At 43.4% G+C, this 26,014-nt stretch overlaps 1 protein-coding gene across 13 annotated transcripts in view; it reads right to left on the bottom strand.

The window, feature by feature from the left end:
* LOC100651096 (forkhead box protein P1) overlaps positions 1–26,014 on the bottom strand; it is a 216,643-nt gene that overhangs the window by 176,382 nt on the left and 14,247 nt on the right. The window contains exon 1 of one of the 13 annotated variants that reach the window (XM_012315304.3): positions 13,055–13,499. The exons of the other annotated variants lie outside the window; for them this stretch is intronic. The gene's annotated coding sequence lies outside the window, so the exon portion shown is untranslated. Of the gene's footprint in view, positions 1–13,054; positions 13,500–26,014 lie in introns of those variants that run through there. 13 annotated transcript variants of the gene reach the window in all.

Here is a 26,014-nt window from a genome sequence, read left to right as displayed (position 1 = left end):
ATATTACGAACGATCGCGTTACATCATTAAAAATGTACGATTCCTTTGATCCAGTGCATTCCATCCCCCTTTGCTTTTCTTAAAGCCTGTGCAACCAGTACCACCCTTTCACGTGTGTCTTTTTTTCCATTTCCCTTGTAGAATCGCGTTTCAAACACAAAAATTTCAATTCGTTCACGACGACGCCGCTGACAACACAGGCCTTTTACAACATAATCATATCCTTTATCATCGATCGTGCCAACCCACCAGCGTCTCGTTACACATCGTGAACGCCGTTCCAATACGAACTGTGAAAAATCTCGTGTAAACTCTCCGATACACCATTTTCGCAATTTCCCTCGTGGTGGACACGGTATTATAGTTGCATGTAAAGGAGCGCAAATAATGAATCCGTGCCACTTATCATTCGATAGATTTTATCAAAATCTCTGTAAAGCTACCAGAGAGAATCGTGGTCCACCGATGGAGAAGGTTCGCGTAATAACAGTAAAAACGAATGTAGCTCAGCATGATCTGGCCAATACTTAAAGCCTATACATATACACGTGGGCGGTCACCTTCGGCTAAGTGCAAGTCTGAAGATATCGCGCTGAAAGGAAGAGCTCCGAGGAGGAGGGAAAGTGCGAGAGCATAAAATACCGTTCCGACTAGCTGTCCGCGTTATCGAAACACGCAATGCCACGGATTACGAGGAAATATGTGTGCACGGTTCAGATACACGCTCGTACGTCCAAGGAAGCGTCGTATCGATATACGCTGCGAGCCTCGAGCAAGGATACTCGCAAATTGCTACCGCGAAGGGTGACTGAAAAACCTTCGAGGAAGATCATTTAGAGACGTTAGTTAGATACGTGCAAGTGGAAATAGATTCGAGTCACCGTAATAGTTTCAACTGTTGACACGGATCAAGGGAATTGGACAAACCGCGTTAGCCGTCTAACGATAATTCTATTTACCACGAGTTAGCGGAAGAACGATCCCGTTAATTGCGAGACGACATCGGGACGAATAAGTCTGAAATATTTAACGCGTCAATAATTCAATCAGAGTCTGTTCTGGTTTATTTCGCGCTCACGAATAAGCAACGTAGACACGCCTGCCCTGTGAAATCAGTCGATATTCGCGGTAAACTCGACTCTCAAGACTCGGCTCGCGTCTCGATCTAGCGATTATTAAACGTGGAAACACGTAAGTGCTGGTACTCTCTTGCATTTTCTTCGAGTTGAAATTGCCGAGTGGTTTCATCAAAGGGTTTGCTCGCGTTTAATCGTGTATCAACGCCTAATGACACTGAGCACGCGTAAAGCAAAGACCGAACGGTACGAATAAGTTTCGTTTAAACAGCGTTATCGGGCTTAACACTAGGCGCAGCTACTTTTCCACCCTATTGTAGTCACGTGCGTGCTTTATGCAGTCAGATATTGGTCGCCGCAACACGCTAGAAAATACGGTTCGTTATATCGCCGCGCCGGTGTCCGTTTGCATTCACGTAAGTGCGCATGCAAGTACGAATAAACAATGACCAATACACCGGCTCGGCAAGATCGCGTGTCCCGCGAGACTAGGAGAGCTCGCGCGTGAACCCTATTCTCCACATCCCCTGCGCCAGAGTCCAGCAACCGAGAGAAAACCCACCCGGTTATCGATACAACGTTGTATGCCCGTCGACGTTTCACACTCGGCTAACTCTTCTCTCTTTTACTTTATCCTTCTCTCACCTTCTCTACTTCTTCGTTTCTTCTTTGTAAATTCGCCTTCCTCCCCCGTCCCTAGTCTCCCCAAGCCGCACACGCTTTTAACCGCACAGAAAATTATTGCATATTTGATCGCGTAGTTTAACCGGCCGTGCCGTTATCGCGAGTCCGACGCGATACATTTGTAATTACCTTGTTCACGCCGAACAAGTAATATTGGTTATCTCAGCGAGATTGCCGCGCTACGGAAACCATAATCGAACGTTAATTGAATTTTAATTCTACGATAAAGAGAGAACAGGCTGCAGCGGTAGAGGGGAGAAAAAAAAGGAGAAGAAAATGGAAGAATCAGCTGGTATCGCGATTGAAAGACCGGCTTGAGAAGTTGCCGGGTGAATTTCGAGCAGGAAGGTACGATTCTAGTGCTTCCAGTGTTCCTAAGTTTACCGAGGTCGCGGTCTGTCGAACGCGAAACAGGAAACCCCGTCCCTCGAGAGAAGACACCTTCCTCGACATCACAATACGATAGGAAGCGAAGAGTTTCGAGACGTTTCGCAGTTAGTTGCCCTCAGGAGATGAAGGCGTAAGTAGGTAAGAAAGTTATTTCCCGACCGGACACGCTTAACCCTTCCCCGGGGCTCCTTTCCCCCTGGTACAAGGTCTTTGCGCCGCTACCGCGACGCTGTCAGAACTCACCGCCGCACCCTTCGCTACCGTCACACCTCCGTCACGAACTGCTCGCCTGGCGTACCAACCATTCGCGATGCATCATGTTTACAGATACGTGCGACTGAGAACAGGAGTTTTAATCAACGCGAAATAAATTAACAGATTAATGGCAGCGATAAAATGTTTGATTCATTTCTTAGTCAAATGTAATGTTCTAATGAGCGTGAAATAGGGGTTAAAATCTGAAATATTTCATGTTGAACTGAATTATTCATTAACGAACAATTTTAATTTTCGTAATAGTGAAAGCGAGGTAGTAAGCAGGAAATGTTAAATACGTAGTACCAAGCCACAGATTATGAAACACTTCGAGTAACCTTAAATATATATTACGAGATATATGAAATAATAGTAATCTAACGACGAACTGTTTCTTCCTTCTTCGACTCTTACGGATCAAAAAAGACATTTTGACGTAGATATACGTCCTCCATGTGCTACACTTTAATATTCTTCCACAATGTATCAACGTATTAAAACATTTTGAAGCGAGTTATCGAGAAATAGATTCGAATACAATGATGCAGTAGCAACTCGAGACAACGACGAACAATTACTTTGTACGATGCGTTTGAGCGTTGGCCAAGATTTTCATTGTTTTAAGTAACATATATAAATTGTTATTACGAGATATATCGAGAAAAAAGAGCGTCTATTAAAGCTGTGAATTAGACATTCTTATCGCGACAACGCGTAATACCATGACGCGGTTGTTTGTAAAGATAGCCAGTCAGAAGACAAGCTCATTGTTCTCGCGAGCATCGCTCCAACGAAACGTCGCAAATCGTCATCGTTACACCGCGGTAAACTACTGCATCCGAGTGTCATTTACTATTGAAGTCAAGCTAGCTAGTACACGCTAAACTTAGCATTCGGTACACACCAGCAGTAGAAAGGAAATGAGTGGCTTGAGTTGCGTTTTATACCCTACGTGAGAGCTATAATGCTGACGTCTGTACTAAAAATAATAAATCAAGAACAGAAGTCTATCTATAGAACGGCAACAATTCCTATCGTCTATAGCATTTCGCGAAACTTGCTGCTACTTCGCGTTACGATCTTACACGAAAGAACGCGTTTCTTCGCGTTACACATCCAAAGTGGGCTATTTCCCTTTACAGTTTTAAACACAGTTGTTGTTACGTGTCTTTGCGACGTGTACCCGGCTTTGGTAGAACGTCGCGTGATGTTCAACGTGTACAACCACGAGAAAAGGATCGCAAGGCCTATATCCGAGTTTGCATCGATAGCGCACGAGTTACGTGGTTAACACGGTGCGTGTACTTTAGAGCCAAACAACGCTTGTGACCAATGTCCAATCTTTTTACGGTATACCTTCATAAATTTCAAACGCGAGTACGTTCGAGGGTCATAAAGGAGAACTTTACGACAGACGTTTGCTATGTCAGTTGCAACAAACCAATGTAAAATACAAAAACGGAGAACTTAGTAATTATCTTTTCTTCGGAATTTCTCTCTCGACTGTTGGTCTTGGAACAACGTCCATACGTAACTAACAACATGTATACTACACCTACCCTTATCCACTTATTTTACGTATATATTCGTTCATAAATATTAGAACACCTGCTTATTTAGCACAAAACGCGGTGATCGATCAGGCTGTTAAGGAAACAATTAATTAGTCAGAATTATATATTGATACAAAATGGAGTTTAGCAATACGCTGAACCATGTCACGGTTATTTCAAGAACTACAGGAAAGTACGTAATTAATTATCAATTATACACTGACAGGCGCAATCCTTTGATTCTAGAATCCACGTAGGCAATTTTCAATGAATCATATATGCAAATCAGAGAAGTCTGTTAAAAATCTTTCCGGTTCATGAAATACATAAAATCAAAGGGCAACTACAAAATACGGTGGAAAATCTAATAACGCAAGTGTCAAGAATTTTTATGCGATTTTTATCATAACATAAAATATATAGACTCATTATGTATCAACGTTCCAAACGAGATAATAATTCCAGAGTTTTTAATAAATTCCGAACAATTTCTGAAGTTTCGTGCGCGGATTTCGTAAATGTCCTACAATTATACTTATAAACGAAGGTGTACAGTAAAGCGAGAAGATGAATCGGACAAACTGATAGCAAGCACGTTAAGTGAAATTAGCAGTGCTAATTATTGCAACTCCATCTTCAATAAGAATTTTCCTTGCGATTTCAACTCGTTGGTCTAAAGTTTGGGAATCTCGGTTATTCCTAAAACTCCTGCAGACTGTTGGCCCGTGACCCAGCCGGTATCGGTTTCTCCCAGAAGGCGCCCCTTGCGAGGGCGCGGGAGCACGTGCGCGTCCTTATCATGCTGCTGCGAAGAGAAAATAAAAAGAGGAGAAAAAGTAAGAGAAAGAGAAAAAGAGGAAAAGGGAAAGAGAACGTTGCTACGAGCCGTACGAGAAGAAGAACGTGAGTTTCAGTGACGTAGCTGGAAAAGTGCGCGACGGGGGTTGCCCGACGACATTTTGTAAGATAGAAAGGAAATGCTCGTGAGGCAAGAACGGCGAAGGAGAACGTAGGAAAGGGAGGAAGGGAGTATACGGAGAAGAAAGAGGGAAAGGTCGCGGAGTTTAAAGGCTAAACGGCCGGGATGTGCGCCATGCATAACAATTAGCCTGGGAAAATCATGAAAATGTTGCGGACCTCTTTTAACTCCGGGGCACTGGCCCTCAAGTCCCTTTTGCCATTGCCGTCCCTCTTGCCCCCGTTGAGAAACCACCCCCACCGTGCGTTCAACCCCCTCAACGGAAGCACGGCGAGATAACGGAGAGTTACACGCCCTTCCTTTAACCCTTTCCTAGAGGTTCTCGCTTGGAAGACCTTTACAGTGGCTCTCAAACTCTTTTCTTCGATCCTAACCAATCGCAACCAACCAACCTATCACGATAACGTGATAACAACTTTTTCGAAAATGTAAGACAATTTGGTACACAAATAAGCAAATACTGCAGAGTCGTAATTTTCTAAATTACGTATGTACAATTATTTGGAACAGTACCAAGCGGACAGTGCTAACGATAGTAAAACGTAAAATAAAAATGACGTCGTCAAAAGAGTCGAAGAAAAAAACTACTCGATATCCCCATTTGACGAGACGAGTTTAATTAACTCGTTTAGAGGAACTCAAGAGGAAATAATCAAGTATAATAAGGAGGATAAGAAAAGTTTGAGTCCCTGCAGAGGAACTTAAACGAGTGTATATACGACAGACGTAAGCCGGAAATAAACGTTCCAAGCAAGGCGGCAAGAGACAGGGTTGATATCGTGTCATCTGAAGGAGCGGGAACCATCAGGGATGCACGCACGTACGGCCATATTAGGACTGGAATAATATATGAGATTCCTTCCAGGCAAGGTGCTGCTTAACGTGATTTACGTAATCTTACAATACGGCGCGGCGTGCCGGGTTAGATCGGCCACATATTATATATTACTCGATCCCAAGGAACACCTACTACCTTTCAAACGTACTACGACCAATATACACCCGGCGCTCACTGGGCAATTGACCTATCGGGTGATAATTTATAGAACCTATTTGCGCGTGAGATTGTAAATAGAATTTTCAAAGGGAATCACGATCGTTTCAACGTGCATTTCAACTAGCAGAAACGCTTTATGGTTTATGTACGAGAACAATGAGAAAAAAATAGCTTGTATAATCATCGTTGATGCCAGACGTATCAAGATGGAGCGAATGTAAATTATTATCGTACCATTTAAAATTGATTTCAGCTTTAAACGCGCTCGCAAATGGACGTCGAGAGGGCTTGCGTAAAAAAACCACCGATCAATAATGAACTCATTTGGATATCGTGCGTAAATAATATCAAGCAGAGGGGCCGGTATCTGAAATAATTGCATGTCGACGATCATTCACGTTTTATTGCATCGAACGCATTTTCGATAGCCAGATGGAACATTGTCCCGCGTAAAAATCTCGGTCGTGGCGATCGTGAAGCTTCGAAGCGTCGTACGTTAGATCTAAGGCACGTTGGGCGGAGTATATGCATAATTCGACACGATACTAACCGCGAATAGGCCGTATCTACGAACACCCACTTAATTCCGTAGCCTAAACAGGAAATCCTCCTTTCAGGTAATTGCATGACTCAGTTAAATCTGCGAACGGCTGAAGCCCGTTCAATTAATCAATTACCGCCAAGACAGCCTCGATTGTCACCGAGAACTCGCTACCGTGGAATTATCGCAACAAGAACATAACACGCAAAACTAAAACGACCTATATGACAAATACATAATTCCTTTTTCTAAGAAAATTTACGACCACATCGAAAGTGGCGTTTTATTCATAAGTATCGCCGGTTTGTCGCGAAGATATTTCATCGCGGCCACGATTGTTACGCTTCGAGCACGTGCAATATACGTAAATATACGCGTGTCGTGTGCACGTTCGTACACGCGAAACCTGAACGCGTATGTGTAAGTCGATAAGACAGCGTGCATGTACATAAAGCACGTGCGTGTAATTTCCGAGTCAGTATCTCAGTGGGCGACTGCACATTAAGCTCTCTTCATATCGAACCATGTGCCCTTCATCGAGACGTACGGACCTTAAACTTACGTTTTAAGATGTTAACTTCTCGTGTAATGACACTTTACTGGGTAATATGTTGATTATTTATGTGGTAGAAGCTGTTTGCTGGGTGAGTCAGTAGACGTCAGAATATTTGGTATGAGAGATCCCTTAGTTCCTGCAGAAGAAAACACGTCAAGCCGGTTCTCGGGACCAAGAAAACGGAATTAAACTGCATTCTGCATTGTTCTAAAACGGCGGCGTCGCGACTGACCTTGATACCAGAAAGACACGGCTCGTACTAGGTGGAATTAAAACGAATTTCTTTCTCTAAAGTCACCGGCTGCTTCGATTTTAAAACGTATTCGCATAATCGTGCATCATCGAAGATCGTATTATACGCGAGATAAGATACTTCACGATACTGGGATTAGCTTCTTACGTTTGACTGGAAACTGTTCTTGGATTAATACGAATTAATCGCACGCGTTAGTTAAAAGGTCGCCCCCCCCTCCCTTCTATAACAAACTTCTAGCCTTTTTGATTTACGACCATACGCCTGCTCAAACTCGCTTGTATATCGTAACCGACACGTTGTACAACCATAAATCCCTTTACACCTAAATAACTACTATCCGTGTAGATAATTTAAGTGCACGTCATTATGACAAATCGATTACACGCTCTCCGCACAAATAATCGGAATACAAATGACACCGCGAATATTTTGCCGTGGCGTTACACACGCGCCAACGTGCACACAGTGAAAACCGACTTTCCTATTTATCAAACCGTGAATTTTCATCGTATGCAATTGGCCTTGACAATGAGACGACGCCGGAGGAACGATCAATTATCGATCTCTTTCGATGTGTCTCGACTCGCCGAGCTAACCGAGGTAATTGCTTTTAAAATAGCTTTCGAAGGATCTCTCTATTGTCAGGCAACGCGGAAACGTTACAGGGAATTTTTTACAATTTTCACGAAGGAGACGCGAAGTGGGGGGAAAGCGAGCTCGATGAATAACACCGTTACAGAAAATCGAGCGACGGTGTTGTAACAAGGAATACAAATGATCTAATTTACAATGGATCCCGACGGGTTTGAAACTTTTTATTTCGCAATCCACACCGCGAAAACTAATCTAGCCGATGTAATAGATCAACGCTCGATATCTAAAGTACGATGACGTGAGTACCGGTGTTGGTATTCCACTTGGGAATACCTCTGATCAATCAATAAACATGTGAAATAATCAAGCGATCGCGATCGGCCGCCTATCGTGACTCTCTGTTAATTCCTTGCACTACCAAAAAGCAAGAAAAGAAGAAAAGGAGAAGGATGTAAAAGTTAAAGCAATTTATCATGCTGTAATCGCAATTTCAAACGAGCGTGAAGAAGTGTAGCGTATCGATTAAAAAATAAAGCACCGGGGGTAGAATCGTGCCTTTAACGCTTATTTAAGCTTATTCTCGTTTCAAGAGGATAAGGCGCGAACGTAACACGCGAACGGGTGACTTAAATTTTTCGGGGTCTCCGGGCACGTGTCACCGCGTTCTTCTTCTAAAGCGGCAAGGTAAACTCATTGTTTGTGCGCGCACTCACAAACGACATTATAAAGCGCGCGTGTAAGGCTATCCCGGTGGCTCTATTCAAGAAGGTATTATGAAACTCCCTCGGAAAACGTACTCTCCGCTTTGTTTCACCTTTTATTTTGTTCTGCTTTAACCGGATGGGAGGAATGAAATCCGTGTACGCGTATATATCTGTACGCGTCGCGTGGCCGCCCTACTGCTGCATTTAAATGCACCAACACCAACGTTTAAACCGTGAACACGTGTACGCACGGGCAACCAGAACATTTACGAGTTACAATGTCGAATCGTCTCACGTCACTTTCGCTTTCTTTTTTGTCAGGCGTACAAAAGTTGGCTACGGAAAAGAGGCAGAGGGAACAGCGGCTCGAAAGAAAAATTTCAGCCTCGCGTTAATTCCCCGATGGTCGCGGCGTGTTCTAAACAACACGTACACATAGAGAGGCACGTGTGTATCCGAAACCCGTGGTCGTCGTCGTCGACGTCGTCAACGACGACGACGACGCTTAAAGCCTGCTTTTGTGCTTTGATATTCAGCCGAGCCGGTGTAAACGAAACCTCCAAGGCGCCATTCATGCCGCTTTTTTTCAATTCCGAGTGTACCAGTTTAAAAATGCTGGACTACGGTGTATGTATACAGTGGTCGCGCGCATCTGGTGACTCGCAAATGCCGCGATACGAAAATATTTCGTTCAAGCGGTAATGCACCAACGAAGAATAAACAGGCATCGCGTTTGTAAAACGCGCGCGAGCCGACTTTCTTCGCAGCGCGGCGTGGTGTGGCGCGTGCAATTAGGTCGGAGAATGAGTAATGCTGCTACTCTAATCTCGACAATGGGCGAACATTGAGAAAGTAACGGACCACGGGAGGCTCGTGCATTTCTTAGGCCGCGTAAGAACCACGGGGAAACTATCGTAAACAACCGTTGTTCCACGTCAGGATGAAAAATGATCGTGAAACGATCCGTCTTCGAATGACTACTCGGAAACAATGTATATGTATGCAAATGAAGAGGAAGAAGACGCACCGTGCCGGTGACGTCTGAAACGAATTTGTAGATCGTGGAATCGCGGAAAAAATAAAAACCTGGAACGTGTCATTAATGAGTGAAGGAAGTCGAAATTCATTAACTCCCCACCAATCGTAGCGATTTCGAGAGCAGCACGTTTATTCCAAAGTGTTAGAGCGACACGGGAACAAACGATTAGTCTTCATTGAAAACAAAAGAGAAAGGAAACGATCAAATGTGTGCGAACTACACGCGGATCGACGTCACAGGCCGTGATTGTGGTTATTTATATAACAGAACTCTGTAAATCTCGCGTTTTAAACGACTCTGGCTCGCGCGCTAGGCAGCTTTATCGAGAAGCATGATTTTATTTATAGGAAACCGATAATGACCATACGAATGCAATGTGTCTGTTCCAAGTCATAGAACTGTTCGCATCCACTTCGGTGGGGATAAGCAAGAAATTTTAACGACCGCCGTTTTTTCGTTCGATAGAAACCGGCCAATAAATATTAACGACTGCACCGATTAAAACGGTTCGATTGAAATTATGGTAAGAAGATACGCGAAAACAATTTTCTAAACGATCGGAAATGCCTGGTCTCGCCGTGTTACGTTCGCGTTTTCTAAGACGAATCGAAATTCTCACGAAAGATACCATCGACTCGAGGCGTTGTACTTACTAACATCGTGAACGATCCGATGATCGAAGGTCAGAGGGATTGATGCGAGGTGCGAAGAAGACCTTGTCCCACGTAGAACAAAAGTTCGGTTCTACGATTTTCTAGGCTGGTCGGTATCGTGACGCACAATGTCTTTGCTTGTCACGGGAACACAGGGGCTTTAATAACAACGCATTGTTAACAATAGCTTGACAATAGTTTCTTTTGATAATACGAACCGTTCGGTGTGAGTCGTTAGGCTTGTGTACGCGCGGTGTCCATTATCATGGCAGTTCAATGAAATCTTTAAACGAACCACTCTTTATTTCGCTTGTATCAGTTGTTTGCTCGACGCTGTTTACGCCGCGTTACGACCGCAAATTGCTTTTGTGCTGTTCGATGCCTGTGTTCGATCAGCGTGTGTATTACTTTTTTTTTGTTTCCCTATTTTTATTTCGCTTCTCTTTTTTATTCTCGTTTCTTTCGTCACTTTCCGGTTCCCCCAATCGGTGACACCTTGTCACCGAAAAATCGTGTCGGAGCGGAAATAATATTAGTATGGCGTATCGTTCGTTTCGTAAACACTGACTAACGAACGAGGTACACATGAGGTCGCTAATCGGTGGACGTAAACTCATTAAGCGGATGTAGCAATACCAGTAATATATTTTTCCTCTTAGAAAATTGCTTTTTTTCTCGTTTTCGTCGCTGTTTAGCTATTATAAAGCAATCAACGCGACAGCCTAGCCCGAGTGCGTCTCTTTCTACGTACGAGCGTTCGTCCTTTCTTGGGGCCGCTATTTATACATTATAACCGCAAATGCGATAGAAACCCGCGTTTCTCGTCGGCCTGAGTCTGAGTTCTATAAATTTCCAGACAACGAAAAAAAGAAGAGGAATTAATCTTCTAAGAAACGTGTAACGATACACACGGTTCAAATGGCAGAAAAAGAAATTATCTGTGAATGGTATTAATCATTTCAATATTAAATAACTTTTTTTATTTTTCAATGTGATGCGCATCGTTAATCGCGAAAGGAAGAAACATAGAAAGGCTTCTTTTTTCATCCGAGAAAATAACGACCGTGCCGTACGTACGATGAAACCTCACGGTTTTCCCCGTTATTCGGTCCACCTTGCAAGTCAGCGCACAGCGTGGCTATAAATAACCAACTGTTTACTCGCTTTTGCCCTCAAACACTTTTTAATGTTTCTTATTCCACACGGAGGTCTAAAGACTCGACTGACTGGCGGTAGACGCCACGTCCATATTCGAGTGGAAAAGTGTAACCTGCCTCGAATACGAGAGGAGAACATGAATGAACAGAATCGTAAAGGAAAGCTTTATCGAGTGCCGAGGAAAAAAGATTGCCGATTCAAAGTATCGATAAATAAACGACGATTTAGTAGCGATCGTTACCTCGATGTTTTCCACCTTCTCGAAACTCGGCAACGTTATTCCACGAACATACGTGTCAAGAAACCATGGTAGAACTTACCGAACCAAGATTTACTTCTTATCTGTAGCTGTAAAACCATTACAACCCGACACGCTTAATGGAAACTCGCTTCGAGAAATTTAACTTCCGGTTAGCAGAGGCGATTATCTCTGCCGTTTCATGGGCATTCTTTTGCTAGAAATAACATTTGTAATGAAGACACACATTGTTCGGTGTAATTACAAGATCACCTAGACGCGATAGCGACCGTTTCGAATCATACAACGATGATTCCGCTTTCTTTTCCGATACCATTATAATGAACTTGGGTTCGAAGCGAAATATGACTTCACCGTGACGTATTCGCGAAGTGAAAGGAAGTATACATAGTTGTTGGAAGATCAACCTTCAATGACAACGACGACTTGAATTTCGTCGAATTATTCTTTGACAGGAGCCATTAAATCGCTCGGATTCGATCAACGAGACCGAACCGACGAACGAACCAATTAAGTATATTTTCATGGAACGTCCTCGGACAAAAACGGCCGGCGATGATGAATTAAATGGGCGAGACAAAATCGATATTTTAACTCGTAACGAGTAACTTTTTGCGCGAAATAATTGGCAGGTCGGTCACGCGAGTGACTTCATCGCTGTGCAAGTTATTCAAGGTATGCTAAACAAGTGAAACACACGATAAACTTAGGTATTGTACACAATGTCGTAACGTCACGATTCATCCTTGAACTTTGCTTCGATTCGGTCGGCGACGCGATCCTCTAATTATTCCGTGGCAACATAGAAACCCAACAATTAGAGAAACGCTATTAAATCGAATTGTTTAGGACACGGACGAACGTCTAAAAACTCGTGAAAACGGCATTAACTTGTTCATATCGCAACAACTTGGAATTAGACTGTCAACGTCTCGGAGATCGATCGATATTATCATTCGATATCGTGTGCAGCGTGTACACGTGGTCGCGCACGCGTTCCACGTGTAGCGGCACTCCAGGTTTAACGTGCCGACGAGACGAAACGCGAACGAATAGGAACAAGGACTCGTTGAATAACGTCGAATCGACATTAAATAAGGAGAACCAAGGCAATCTTACAGGCGAAATAGGTGTGTATGTAACCTATATGCGGTTGATGTTCACGTCCATTAAAAAACCATTACGATAGTCGTGCTATTTCCGCATAGCATTTCTTTAAACCCAGTCAACGGTAAACAGTTATTTTCCTAAAGCTAGCGAGTGGCGCGTATGGTCGTTCTCGTGCAACAATTAGACATTTACACACGGCAACGCGTCGCATAAATCTCAATAAAACGCACGATAACGATTGCTTACTCACGTGGTAGCGAACCGCTGCAAGAAACTAATGATTCACGCGAGACCCCAGAGCACCTCCTCTTCAGTGTACACGGATGTTAACAGCAATCTCCATCGTCTCATCGGTGTATCATTAAGGTGTACACCTGTTGACGATCCACGGAGGAATGTTGTCTCTCTCTCTCTCTTTCTCTCTCTCTCTCTCTCTCCCTACCCTGCTATATCGAGTTTCGACGATGCCTCGATTTTCACGTGCACGAACGAACATTAATCGATTTTCCGGTAACACGGTACGCGGCAGAACCTTGCATCATCGCGAGGAAACTACCTAACATTCCGCTTATCGAGGCAAACGCGGGAGCGAAACCTCGTTTGATCCTCGGGACGAAGAACAAAAACTATCAACACGACACTAACAGTCCACTGAACTACGAAGAAGGATGAGCGCGACACGAGTAAACAAAGCGTACCAAACCTTTATAGTCTCCGCAAAACTTCGTTTCCACAATTAATCGATCCTTAATGAATATTATTAGTATATAGCGCAACAAACGTTTCACTTTATACCGTCGCACATCTAATGGTATACAACGGTATTAACAATAAAATGCTTGTTTTTTATCGGTGGCACGAATCACATTCTTGCAAATCAGTATCACGATCGCATCGCGATCACACGTCGCACGTCAAATCCAGGTGGAGGGAAAATCACGTGCACTGAACGACAGATCGGCAGAGCAGACGGTTCTCCAAAAACATCATTCCAACCTTGAATCACACGGCCGGAGAATGGAAACAAATTAGTTTCTCGATCGATCGTCGCGTTTTCAGCCGTTATCGGCCGCGCGTTATCCGTACAACTGAAACGCGATGCAACCGCGATCGATGCTTCACTTGACTCGGCTGGAACACGCCGGTACCCACGTCGACGGACGCCGCCACGAGATTCGATAAATCCGACACACGCCGGAGAGCTAACACGCGGGACCGGAGTAGAACAGACGGACCGACGGACGGAAACGAAGCACACACGAATGCCAACCAAAGAGAACGCACGAGCGAACGAACGTACGAACAGGCGAGAGCCTGGCTGCCTCGTTCGGTGAACAGCCCGCGGCCCCCACGTTGTTTGTCTCGCGAGTGGCCTGTTTACATGTTGACTCTCTGTTTACGCGTTTTGTATCCCCCCTCTGTTCCCGCCACCACCTAGCAGCCGCCGCCGAACCACCACCCACCACCCGCCGCCGCTGCCGCCGTCTTCCCGCCACTGTCCTCCCGCCGTTCCGCTCTAACCCGTGCGTCACCTATCGCGTCGTTTATCCTTTTCTGTGTTAGGTCGAGTCGAGGGCCGACGAGCGAGCGAGTCGAGCACGGCTACGCCGAATAAAGCCGAGTTTACACTGACCGGCTATAACCGAGTACGAACGACCGCTACGAGTCGCTCTTTCGATTCGGCTTCGTGATCGTTCGTGACGCGTCGACGGGCTACCGAACCTCTCACGAGCTTCCCTGTCATTTTCGATGTCGCCACGCTTCCTCTCGACAAGCCGAGCTACAGGTTGCGAGATCTTGAAACTCGAGAAGAGTGGTTGTATTTTGGATTGTTGAAAAATTGAATGGGTCGAGCGCTAGATTTTGAGTCAAGGCAGTTTCATTGCGAAATTAAACTATTGCTTCGCCTTGTTAAGAAAAGAATGTTGCGTGTTAGCTCGGATAGATTAAACTTGTTCCATTGTTCCATGGAATATCGAACGAAACGTAGGGACTACAGTACAATGGAATTTATATGATAAACAGATATTTTTAATAGGAAAATAAAACTCGCCGCTCTTAACGATATTTTCATTAGGTTTAAATGGAATATCGTAACGACAAAGGAACAACGAATTTACCAAAAAAGTTACGGAGTTCTTCGAGGCTCCCTTTTAGCAAAGTACGTCAGATATGCTATTTTAATACGTAAGGTTCTACAAATTGCTGTAACCACTTATGTCCATAGACCGATCGATTTGACGTTATACATAAATTCCAGTCACTTTTGTATCTTCCTAACATCACGCCGAGTGTTCCAAACAGATACTGAGCATCAAAATTCAAACCTGTAGGAGACTCTTGATCAACTATAAATTTCTTAGCTGTAGATCTGTAGATAATTCTCTTAGATGATCGCAGGCGGTTCAATGGAGCACATGAAACGGAAATTATTATCGAATACACCCTTTAAAGTAGGTAGCAGCACCCAGTCAAAGAAACATCCTGTAGATAATAGAAGTAGTTTGTGTCTGTTGTTATCGGACAGTCGCGTGAATACATGTATGCGATTAGCGAGTACAAAAATTACACGCAGACGACTCACGTATCGAAGAAGCAGCGCGCGCCATTATCGTCTTAATGATGCGGTTTTATCCGTTATTTATCGTTTCTATACCTAATACAAGGAGGCTCGTGATATTAATAGCCGCCGAGGCAAGAACACGCCGGGGACGATCGTCGCGACTTCGTTTTCACGGATATCACGGGCTAATTGAAATTACACGGCACGTGCTTATTAAATCGGCGTTCAGGCGATTTCACCGAAGCACGCGTTTAATTAGATTTTCTTTCGGTTCGTTCTCCTGGCTTTAATCTCTCTGAACATTCTCCGATCTTTTCCTCAATTCTTGAAATATTACCGGGACTTTGAAACGTCGTTAAGTTGTTTCGCGATTAGATCATCGTAAAGTTCTTGCAACATGGTTATATATCATAAATGAGACGGAATATATTGTTTATTCGACGTGTACAAGGACTGCGATAGAGAATTATAGACAAACAGATGACAACGTGTTTAACGGTTTATTATCGTTGAGTCATCGCGATCGTCGCGTTCAACACGACAGAAGCAGAACCAATCGAAAAGAATCCGAAGAAAAGATGACGTTGGAAATCGAACCTTAACCACCGCCCACGTGTAGCCGTACGTACCATCGACTTCGATCTTTCGTGCGTGGATAACATTTTCTACGGTTACCAAGCGTGTGACAGTATACTTGGTGACTGTCTACTGCCGCTTCGCTGTTTCTATTCCCTCGTGTCAGAAAACCTGACAGGTCAACGCGGACTCGCAGTATCATTCTCGTCAATGAGTTTCGACGTTTTCATGTCGAGTGCTCAATTTCTTAGACGCGTTTTACGATCAGCCGATAACAGCCATTCGTTTATGTTTATGGCCGACTATTACGCGCTTACCAATATGAATTTCCATCCGAATGTAACTCGTTGACACGTTGCAACACGACTTATCGCGAGTTACGACCGATAGACCGTTTTTAAAGAATGTCTTAAATATAGAAACGAAAGTTTGTATTTCCGTGGAATCAGTGGATTCGATTGATTAATCCTCGTGAAGTGCAATTCTTCGAGCGAAAACATCGGAGCAACACGGCTATTCAAACACATGTCCCGCGATGATACTACGCAGACTCGAGTTTCCCTTCTCTCTGTTCTACTTCAATCATCTTTTTTGTTTTCTGTCCTCTTTTTTCTCTCCTGTCTCGATTAACATGATGCATCACAAGCGGTAAGAAATGGTCTTATACATACATTCAGTTTATTTATTTGTGTTGCACTTCGCGGAACGATTGCGACACGTCTCTGAGAACCATCGACTACGATTACGAATCTACGATGATAAATGCCTTACAAGTTCATACAGAGATTTCGTACAATAAAAATTCCTATATACAATGTATCGTACTTTCTGATAAAGTTGAACTAGCTTCGCACTTAATCATTTAATGTCTTTACAGCTTTCAAGCGATATAAATAGATAATATTTCAAGATATTCGAAGATAATTACCCTGGTATTTGCCGAAAAGATTCTTTTTAAATGAGACAAAGACTTTAAATCGGCCGTGATTAAAAGATTCAGATTGACCAAGTTCCTTTCTTAATCGTTGCTCGAATTGGTAACGCCAGATAGTTTTCAAGAGATTATTAAATACGGCATAAAAATCGCACGAATAATCTAAACCAAGATATATGGTCGTTGTAATGATAATTTGCCACAGATCATCTTGGAGGTTTAACGCATATTCGAATTAACTCGATTATCATTACCACGGCACTGCGAGATATTTATCTTTCCCCCGATAAGCCCAAGCCGAAGTGAAACTACAACGGAGCCGATCGATTTAGCCATTTATCAATTAATCTTATCGACGTGCTCGGTGTGCCCATAACGAATTCCCGTTTTAATCACGTACAGCAAGCTATACTTTCGTAACGGCGGGCCTCTGTTCAACGTCTGCTTCGTTAATAGCGAGTTAATTGCATCAGGTGCAGGGGAATCCCTTTTTCCGTCACTTCGAACTGGACCAAAAAAGGAAAAGAAAAAAAATACATCGCGGTCGTCCTTCTTTATCCTTTTGAAAAGTAGAAAATAAAAACTAGATGGGATAAGAGGGAACTTTTTAAACAAAAGGCAATGTTGCTCTGTTGTGTTTGCTCGATCGCCCACGTTTTTTTGCCGAAATATGTGTTTCTTATTTTCATGAATCATAAATCGGTGCTTCAAAACCGGATGGGCTACACGCGCGCGAGAAAACGCTCGATTGAGATACGGCGGTGTATAAACGAGCATTTATTAACTGGGAAACGGTTGCAGTTGCCTTATCAATTCCTACGTTTGATTTTTTCCTGCGATAAAATAATTATAAAGATATAGCGATATAATTATATATAATGACAAAATAAAATAATTAAATATAAATAATATTTGAAAGATTCAGTACAAAGATAGTATACAAGTGTCAATACCTTTGACTTGAGAAAACCGTGGATATGTTTGAACTCTGATAAAGAAATCTTGTACACTTCAAAACGCTACTACTAGTATACATGAAAGTTTAGAAATTCATAAAGGAATCGCCTGGAAATACCCATAGATACTCGGTTTTATAAAAACCTCGTTTATACGAACATCGAACATCGAATTCAATTTTGATGGTACAGTAGTCACGTGTCAGGCGATTATTTCTGTCAAAGACAGTCCCACGCTATTTACCCGAATAAACATTACTCTCGCTTGATCATTAGGATCAACCGCTGAGTTCTTGTAAAACACACTGGATTATAATACGTGACGGGTCATTTTATTTTGATGAAGAGACTACGACGTAGACCGTGACAACGAGGGGTAGACACGCGGATAAGATAGTTCGTATATCGCATTACTACCCACCGGACTTAGGCACAACCACCGGAGGATGGTTTAAGGGGTAAATCGTCGCGTAAACGGCCCGGTATATGGACTGGCGGGATTTCGTTTAGGAATTGGCGCGAGCGAGCGAGTGAGAGTCCGTAGATAAGGTAATCCGGACCTCGAAAACTCTCTCAGATTCCGAAACCAGCCCGGCGCCACAGAAACTGTGTACCTGCAGAGTGCAGGGGATTGGGTCTCGGTCAGTTTAATGCGAACTTGCCCAATACCAAGTGGTTTCTCGTTGGTAACGGGCCTATCGCAATCCTGGAAAACAATAAACAGACTTTGCCAACTTAAAGGATCGTACGGTCGATCGAGCATTATTAATGCCTTAGCCAGGATCGATTATTTCCAATTTGTTTCGTCGAGAATTGGCAGCGGTTGAAGAGAGTAAGGGTGAAAATAGGGGGTGCTCGAAAAGTATAGAACGCTGGGAAGCTTGAAGAAGACGTTGCCATTATTAAGAACCTCGTTCGATCGTTTTCTCATATTTTTCTACGTGTTTCTTCCCTCGAGCTTAGAATTATTTGAATAAGAATTTGAAAAAATTATATTTGAAATAAAAAGAGAGTGTAAAATAAGATCACGGTGGGATCGCGGGTAGACTGATTGATCGACACTCCCACCAGAAGTCAGATATCGAAGAGCCCAACAACTTTTCCCATTATCGTCAATATGCAGGCTGAAGCTTTGGTTTCACGTTCGAGGGCGTTACGGCATCGATTCTATGGTAAAAGGAAACCGGTTAAATCGCGTCGACGACCTTTATTGCCGTCTTAAAGCAGTTAAGTTAATCGGCATCAGCATAAGAAAACGGAAGGGGCTGCGAACTTGACGCGGCAGGAATCGAATCGCCTTTCCTTGTATTTAGAGTTCCAGACAAAAACATTAACATAAATCACGGGGGAACGGGGGACGCAGAGGGACAAGCAGAAGGAGAGACATCGAAGATACCAGAAAGGAAAGATCTAGGCAGGATCGAATGTTTATTCCGATTCCCTTCGAGCGTTCCCTTACGGCACACTTTACAGCTCCATCGAGCTTCGTCTTGCTTCCTTACCTCCAGCAATTAGTGCCTCGAAAACTTACGAACCATTTGTTCCCCGGATACAAAGAGAAAGTTTGAATTAAACTGCTAGCTTCTCGAGGATATTCAACGAATAAAACGAGAGGCTGATCGTGATAGTCTAAGATCTAGATGTTTGACTCTGAGTATGAATACGTACGTGCTATGAGCCATTAACTGGGCGAAAAATTGACGAGAAAGCGATCGAGGGTTGTTCTGTCAGGGAGCGAAAAAACGCGTGTACATACGTGAGAATGCGCAAGAGGAGAGGGGGAAAGGTGCCACTTAACTCCACCCCTGACGTTCGTTCCCGACGAACGCACCTTGCGTTACGCCACCGACAACCCTCGACCTCAACTCTTTCACTTTTAGCGGGAATTCGATGAATTGCCAGTCGCTACGGGCAATAAATAATGCATTTTGTGTTTGCCCCCGGTAAAAGGGTCCACTCTTAACCGACCCCACCTACTCGTGCTACCAACCCTAAATTTTCCAACGACTTCGGTCGAAGGCGATCGAGGGGCGCGATTTAGTGAAACGACCGAGAATTGATACAGTTACTAAAAGCTGCGTCGAGAATCGAGTGTTGCTTGACCGTCACTTAGGGGAAACCGAAATCTCAAAATTCTCGACACTCTCTTCTCGGTATTCTTTATCGAGCTTTCCAACAATGGTTCTCTCCGGTTGGGGAAAACAACGAAATGCTGTAACGAAGAATAAAGGAAGAGCTGGAAACGAATTACTTGATAATAACAAATCCCCGCAGCCTTAAAGAGCAATACAAGAAAATGAACGAGGCGGAAGAGAATATCGGTATAATAGTAGCATAACATTACAAAGTATGCATTGTCTGCAATTTAGCAGGCAGGGCAACGCTGCCAATTAGCTGCAACTATTAAGCAGACAGCAGATTGTAAGATGATTCGAACGGTTTCCTCTGAATTCAATCGGACACAAAAGGAATTAATAATTCTTATTGTCCTCTTTTGGTCTTTTCTCAAATCCATCAGGGTAGCTGGGCCGATGGAAAAATAGCTATAAATATCTCGTTCTTCCGTCGTTCCATTCGATATTTATCGAGGCTCGATCAGGCGTAAGAAATTTCCTCGAGAAGGATTACTCGATGCTTTTTATCGTAAATCTGGAAGAAAGGGAAGGACAAACTAAGGAAGAAGGAAGAGAAACCGGCGACTTATCGTGGCAATAATTAATGCACGGGACCGAACTTCCGAGACTTCTTTTACTCAACTAAAACACAAATTGCTTGTTTAATATATTATTAATTGGCAATTTCCGACTGCTTTATAACGCGCCGCTTTACAACCGAACCGCAATTTTACTCCTGTTTCCGGGGAAAACATTTTCGTTTCGGATTTTCATTTCTTATAATTCTGCGTGCAAACAAATCATTTTTATACAATACGGATTTGTCTCTATATCGTAATACTCTGTATATATGTATTTAATATGAATCATTAATGAAACATTTTTTCTTAATTTTATCATTTTTATTTCACATCCTCCACATTCAAATCTGTACCGTACAAATAACTAGGCTGCAGATCTTTATACAGTTTCACTCTTTTGTAAATATAACTAAAGAAATGGAACCCAAATAGAGACTCGTTTCATTTAATCAAAATATTGTAACGAATAGTCTATATAATTGCATATTATGTGCATCTCTAACTACTTTCGTATACCTGTGAATTTTTTATAACACAATGAAGATGCTAAATAAATCGTACGCATTTACAGCTAAACGAAAACCAAGCCTGTCATCAATCACGTTGAATCAATGGTGTATCGAGCGATCGATAAGGAGCTTTTTTCGCATTTTCCCCTCCCCTCCCGCCAATGAATGAAGGACGCCGAAGAAAGGAAGGAAACTTTCTTATTAACACGATCAATCAAATCGCCACGAATTTAAAGCATTTTTCACGATTTTCCGGATTTCTGGGCAGACCAGAGCGCCGAGAGGAAGAAAAATTCTACCAACCAGTAGTTAGGGGTAACTTTCGCCAATCGATGCGGGATTAAGAAGTGGCGAATCGCTCTTCCACCGACTAATTACGAAAGTGCGATCGCTCATTGGAAATAATCGAGCCGGACCAGCCTCGATTTCATCTTGTGAAAACCAAGGGAATACATTTCATATGACGTGGTCCATTGAATCAACGACCAAAACGATATTGTTCGCATGGCCGAATTCTTGGATACTTCTTAATCTTACGAAAACCAAGAAGAAGCTATTCTCTAGAGGTAGGATTTTAATTGTTTAGCAAATATCAGAGGGATATCACAAGGAACGTTGGCGAGAAGGGAAAGAACTTGGAACTTCGAGCTCTCGTAAAACTCTGTAAAACGAGAATGAAACGTTTACTCCCATTGTTTATTGTCTTCCTGTGGCGCAAACCCTGGCAATTTTTTCCGGAACGTATATACATCTGCTACTTCTCGAACATCGTAATCGCGTTCATTAACTTTCAGAGTTTTTAATAGGAAACAGTCTGGGGAGAAAATGTTAGAATCGCAAAGTCACCTCGAGCGGTCTCGATACAACGGGCTGACTTTATCTTTTACGAGGGTCGCGCCAAGGAGGACGTAACGCCGTGAAAATTGCCCAATAAACTTAATTTAAGTATCCAAGCCGATGCTTCTATAACGACATACTAATCATATTCCAACCCTCGAGCGTACCACGCAGGAGCCTCATTTATGGTCGGATGTATAAAAAAGAAGAAGTTATTTTCTCTCCTCTGTTGCTATCAAAGTATCGTGAAATCTACACTTTCGTTATTAATCCCCAGGCTTTCTTTGAGACGATTAAATTCGTGTACAAGCAATTGTCCTGATACGCGATACATCTTGGAGAGATACGGTTGAATAATTCACGAAAGGGTTGTGATGTATGATCGAATAATTCATTCGTGTGTAATGTCACGGTGCTACCGGTTGTTATATCGCATTATGGCACAGAGACAGACGTAGCTTCATTTAAATATCATAAACTAAATGAAAGCGTGGCAATGTCTGGCACGACTTCTGAAACGTCCATTCTCTGTGACTCGACTTAATATTTAACACCTGTGACGCCAGCCACGCTGTGTCCCGTAGACCACGTAACCGTCTTATTTTCCGTCACGACATACACGTGCGTGTGTGTGTTTTATACACTAATCGGGAAACCGAGGAATTGATTACTCTCATTACTTTTTCAACGAACGTTGGCAAGCTACAAAGAATCTTGACAGACTGCAATTACGGAACGATCAAGCAAACGATCAAACGTTAAATAATTCATCGACTATCCGAGATCAGCGGAATCGTGATACTTTAAACGATCGATATAAAAATGTTTAACTATAAAACAGGTCAATAAAAACTCGATTTAAATCGTTTCCCAATATTTTAACTTTCACCGACAACTTTCTTCGGGCCAAACTATTTTCCGATTGATAAAACGAGGAAATTCGATGTTTATATACCAAATACGTGGATAACAATGTTTCTATACTTTCACCGGCGTTAAGATAAAATACAAGGTAAGGAGAAATTCCTCGTGCCGATTCGAACGGGTCAAACAACTCTCCGTTTAAAATCTCGATCGCGAGACCGTTCACTCTCGTCCCGCGCTCCAAACAGATTATCCAACGAAATAGTTGGCGAATGAATGCTAGTCGCGCTTCGGTATCACTATGCTGTATCGTGTCGCTATAGAATTCTATACGCGAATACAGGAGGCAGGTTCGATCATCGATTTCCCTCAACCTCTTTCTCGATTGCGAGTTAATTGGCCCGTAATCAGGTAAATAACGGAACAACCGAGATAAGCTGAATATGGCTACACAAGAACGTTCTCTGCCTCTTAGAATTCTGCTTACATAACGTCATCGTAAGTGATAGGCTACTGGTCGGCATTTTAGCGAATCTCCACGTAATTTAAGCATCTGATAAGAATCGTCGTATAATTTACAAAAAAAAAATTGCGAGAAACAGGAATGAAACTAGTCGCTGAAACAGCCTATACTACGAATATCCTAGCGTTATCGTATTCAACTTTCGCTTTAATTATCGTTCGACAATATCCCAATGGACAAGATATCTCGTGCGCTCGTAACGGGCGAAATAATGGAAAGCGCAAGTGACTCCATCGTGCATTATCGATACGGACGAATAATACGATCGTTATAATCTTTCGCCCAGGCGACGGAGGATATTTTCACGCGATCACGCAAAGAAGCGACCAAAGAAAATGGGAATCCAATTGCACCGCTATTATCTGAAAAGAAGCAAGTATGTAACGAGCTTGTGGCGCGAGGATGTAAGCTCCGTTACCATCTTGCGGCGGTCGCGCGGAAATGGTATTTCATAAGGAGTAAAAAATAATCACGCTCGAGTATCCTCTCTGGCGACACTGGCTCTCTGGTACGTACCTATACATAGCTGTGTCTATACGTTCCTTCCTACCCATCTACTTGTCGTGCCTAAATTCTTTTTTCCCCCGACTACCGCCGGTGCTCGAATGAATGCACCCGATGCCAATGATTTCTAGCCCTGTTCCTGTCCAGGCAGACCAATCATTGCTTGTGCACGACACGCGAAGAACACTCTTTCCCTGACACGGTCCGGTAGCGTTTAACTTTGCCGCATCGTTTTAACCGTATAGAGAAGCGGCTGATGAGGGGATTCTCAGTATCAATTCACCGTGTGCAGAGGCACAATCATTGAGGGCAAAGTCATCGGGGAAAAATAATTACAATCGGTCGCCTAGTAAGCGCGCGCGTACTCCACCGATACCCATGTCGTCATTCCACTCTATCTCTCTCTTTCTCTCTTTCTCTCTCTTCACCTCTCCCCCCCCCCTTGCTGCCTAGCACCCTGGGCTGATTCGAAACCCCTAAGTCACCCGTATCCCGGAACCACTTCACATATTCGCGGTTCGACGATCCTGTACAAAATCCTAGCCGTCGTTATACTTGGTGCTCTTTATTATTACTTTTTTATAACGATGTGACATACCGCGTCAAAGGTTCGAACCTGTATGCTCCGTGAACGGCTCGATCAACGAACAACAATACTAACGACATACTACTCTCTATTCTTTCTCTCTCTCTCTCTCTTCCTATCGCTGTACGCGCCCTTTTCGAACCATGTACATTCGATTCAGATCGAACCGTCACGCTCGCGACATTCGAATAATCGGATACCTCTGCGTCGTATAGATACGAGATACCTTCTTGTGTAATTCGTTACGTGTAATATAATGACTGTACTAATGACTCCGTCAGCCAGACAAGCCTCTGCCATTGTGATAATCGTATTTGCGCGCGTCGCTCGAAAAGTCAGTGGTTCTCCAGCCGGACACCATACTCGAGAGAAAAGAAAAATGATAACGTATAGGTATTATCGTTGCTCTGGACGCTTTTTTATCCTAACCGTGCAACTGACTGGGCTCTCTCGATTAAATTGCGCTACGCTATAGTGGTAGCAGCCATTTAGAGAGATAGGAGAACGTTTCCATTACCGGAGCACGCATTTCAATGACGCAAAGAAGAAAAGACGGAGAGAAGTTGGAGAACCAAAGCAGCGGCCTAAGGTGGTCGGAGGAAGAAGGCTGCCCAATGTTCTCGCCGACTCGTAGCCGCTAAGGAGACTGATCTATAAATAGTCAGTTGAACACAGACGGATCGACTAACACTAAAAAACAGGCACGATCGGCCAAGGAATGTTCATCCCTTAAGCTAGCTGGAAATCGATTAATTTTGCAAGAACAGTCGCACCCAACAACCTCCACACGAATGCTGCTTCGATCAGATTATCACGGTTTATACACTCATCGAAAGAACCTGGGAGGATACGTGTCACGTTCAACTTTATCGCTCGATAAACCGTACAAGCGTCCTTTCTATGCAGAAACGCGATCCCTCGATTCGGTACATGAACTTTTGCATCCTACTAATTGCACTAAGGGGGCATAAATGCAAGCCTCAACGGAATCAGTTTACTCCCGATGCATCGTAATGTCTCTGTTCCTCGCATTCAGCCTCGTTAAGATCATTAACCCTAATGGTATTCCCAACACGTCCCGCGTAAACTTTGGGGCGACTCATACGCGAACTTCCGGGAAGATTTTCTTCGTCGGTCTCCCCATTGCCGAGCAATCCCACTCGTTTTCCTCTTTCTTGCGTCTCGTTGCGCGATATTCATCGATGGCTACTATTCTGTCGTCGATCTGTGGCGAGAATAAACTCTTTCGATCGGCGCGTATCGGCCGACCATAAAACGTGCACGCCGATGACCAAGCTCTTACAGCTCGCGTATCTACATAACAGCTCTGTGGTCCGTTCTATTCTAGATTCATAACTATTAATACTGATGTCCGCGAGAGACTCGAGCCAGCAGCAACTTCTTGGCCAACGTTGACCATTTCTACCTCTCATCAATGGTACATTCAAACACGGGCAAACATGAATTTATCAACGAGAACGAACCACCAGCCGTGTACTGCCTGTGTAACGCACCGCTCTCTCCTAACGCCGTACACGCCTAAATTTATTCATAGTTCTGCGTCCAGATGCATCGAGGTATTTACAGTGTTTCCCCGCGAATTAAAGCCTAGCTTATCTCAACTAATTAGTTTCCTCGTACGGCATGGTTTAATGAGACACGC

This window comes from Bombus terrestris, chromosome 13 (assembly GCF_910591885.1).
Source record: "Bombus terrestris chromosome 13, iyBomTerr1.2, whole genome shotgun sequence".
NCBI lineage: Eukaryota > Metazoa > Arthropoda > Insecta > Hymenoptera > Apidae > Bombus > Bombus terrestris.
Note: the sequence above shows the minus strand (reverse complement) of the source record. Positions and strands in the feature narration are given on the sequence as shown.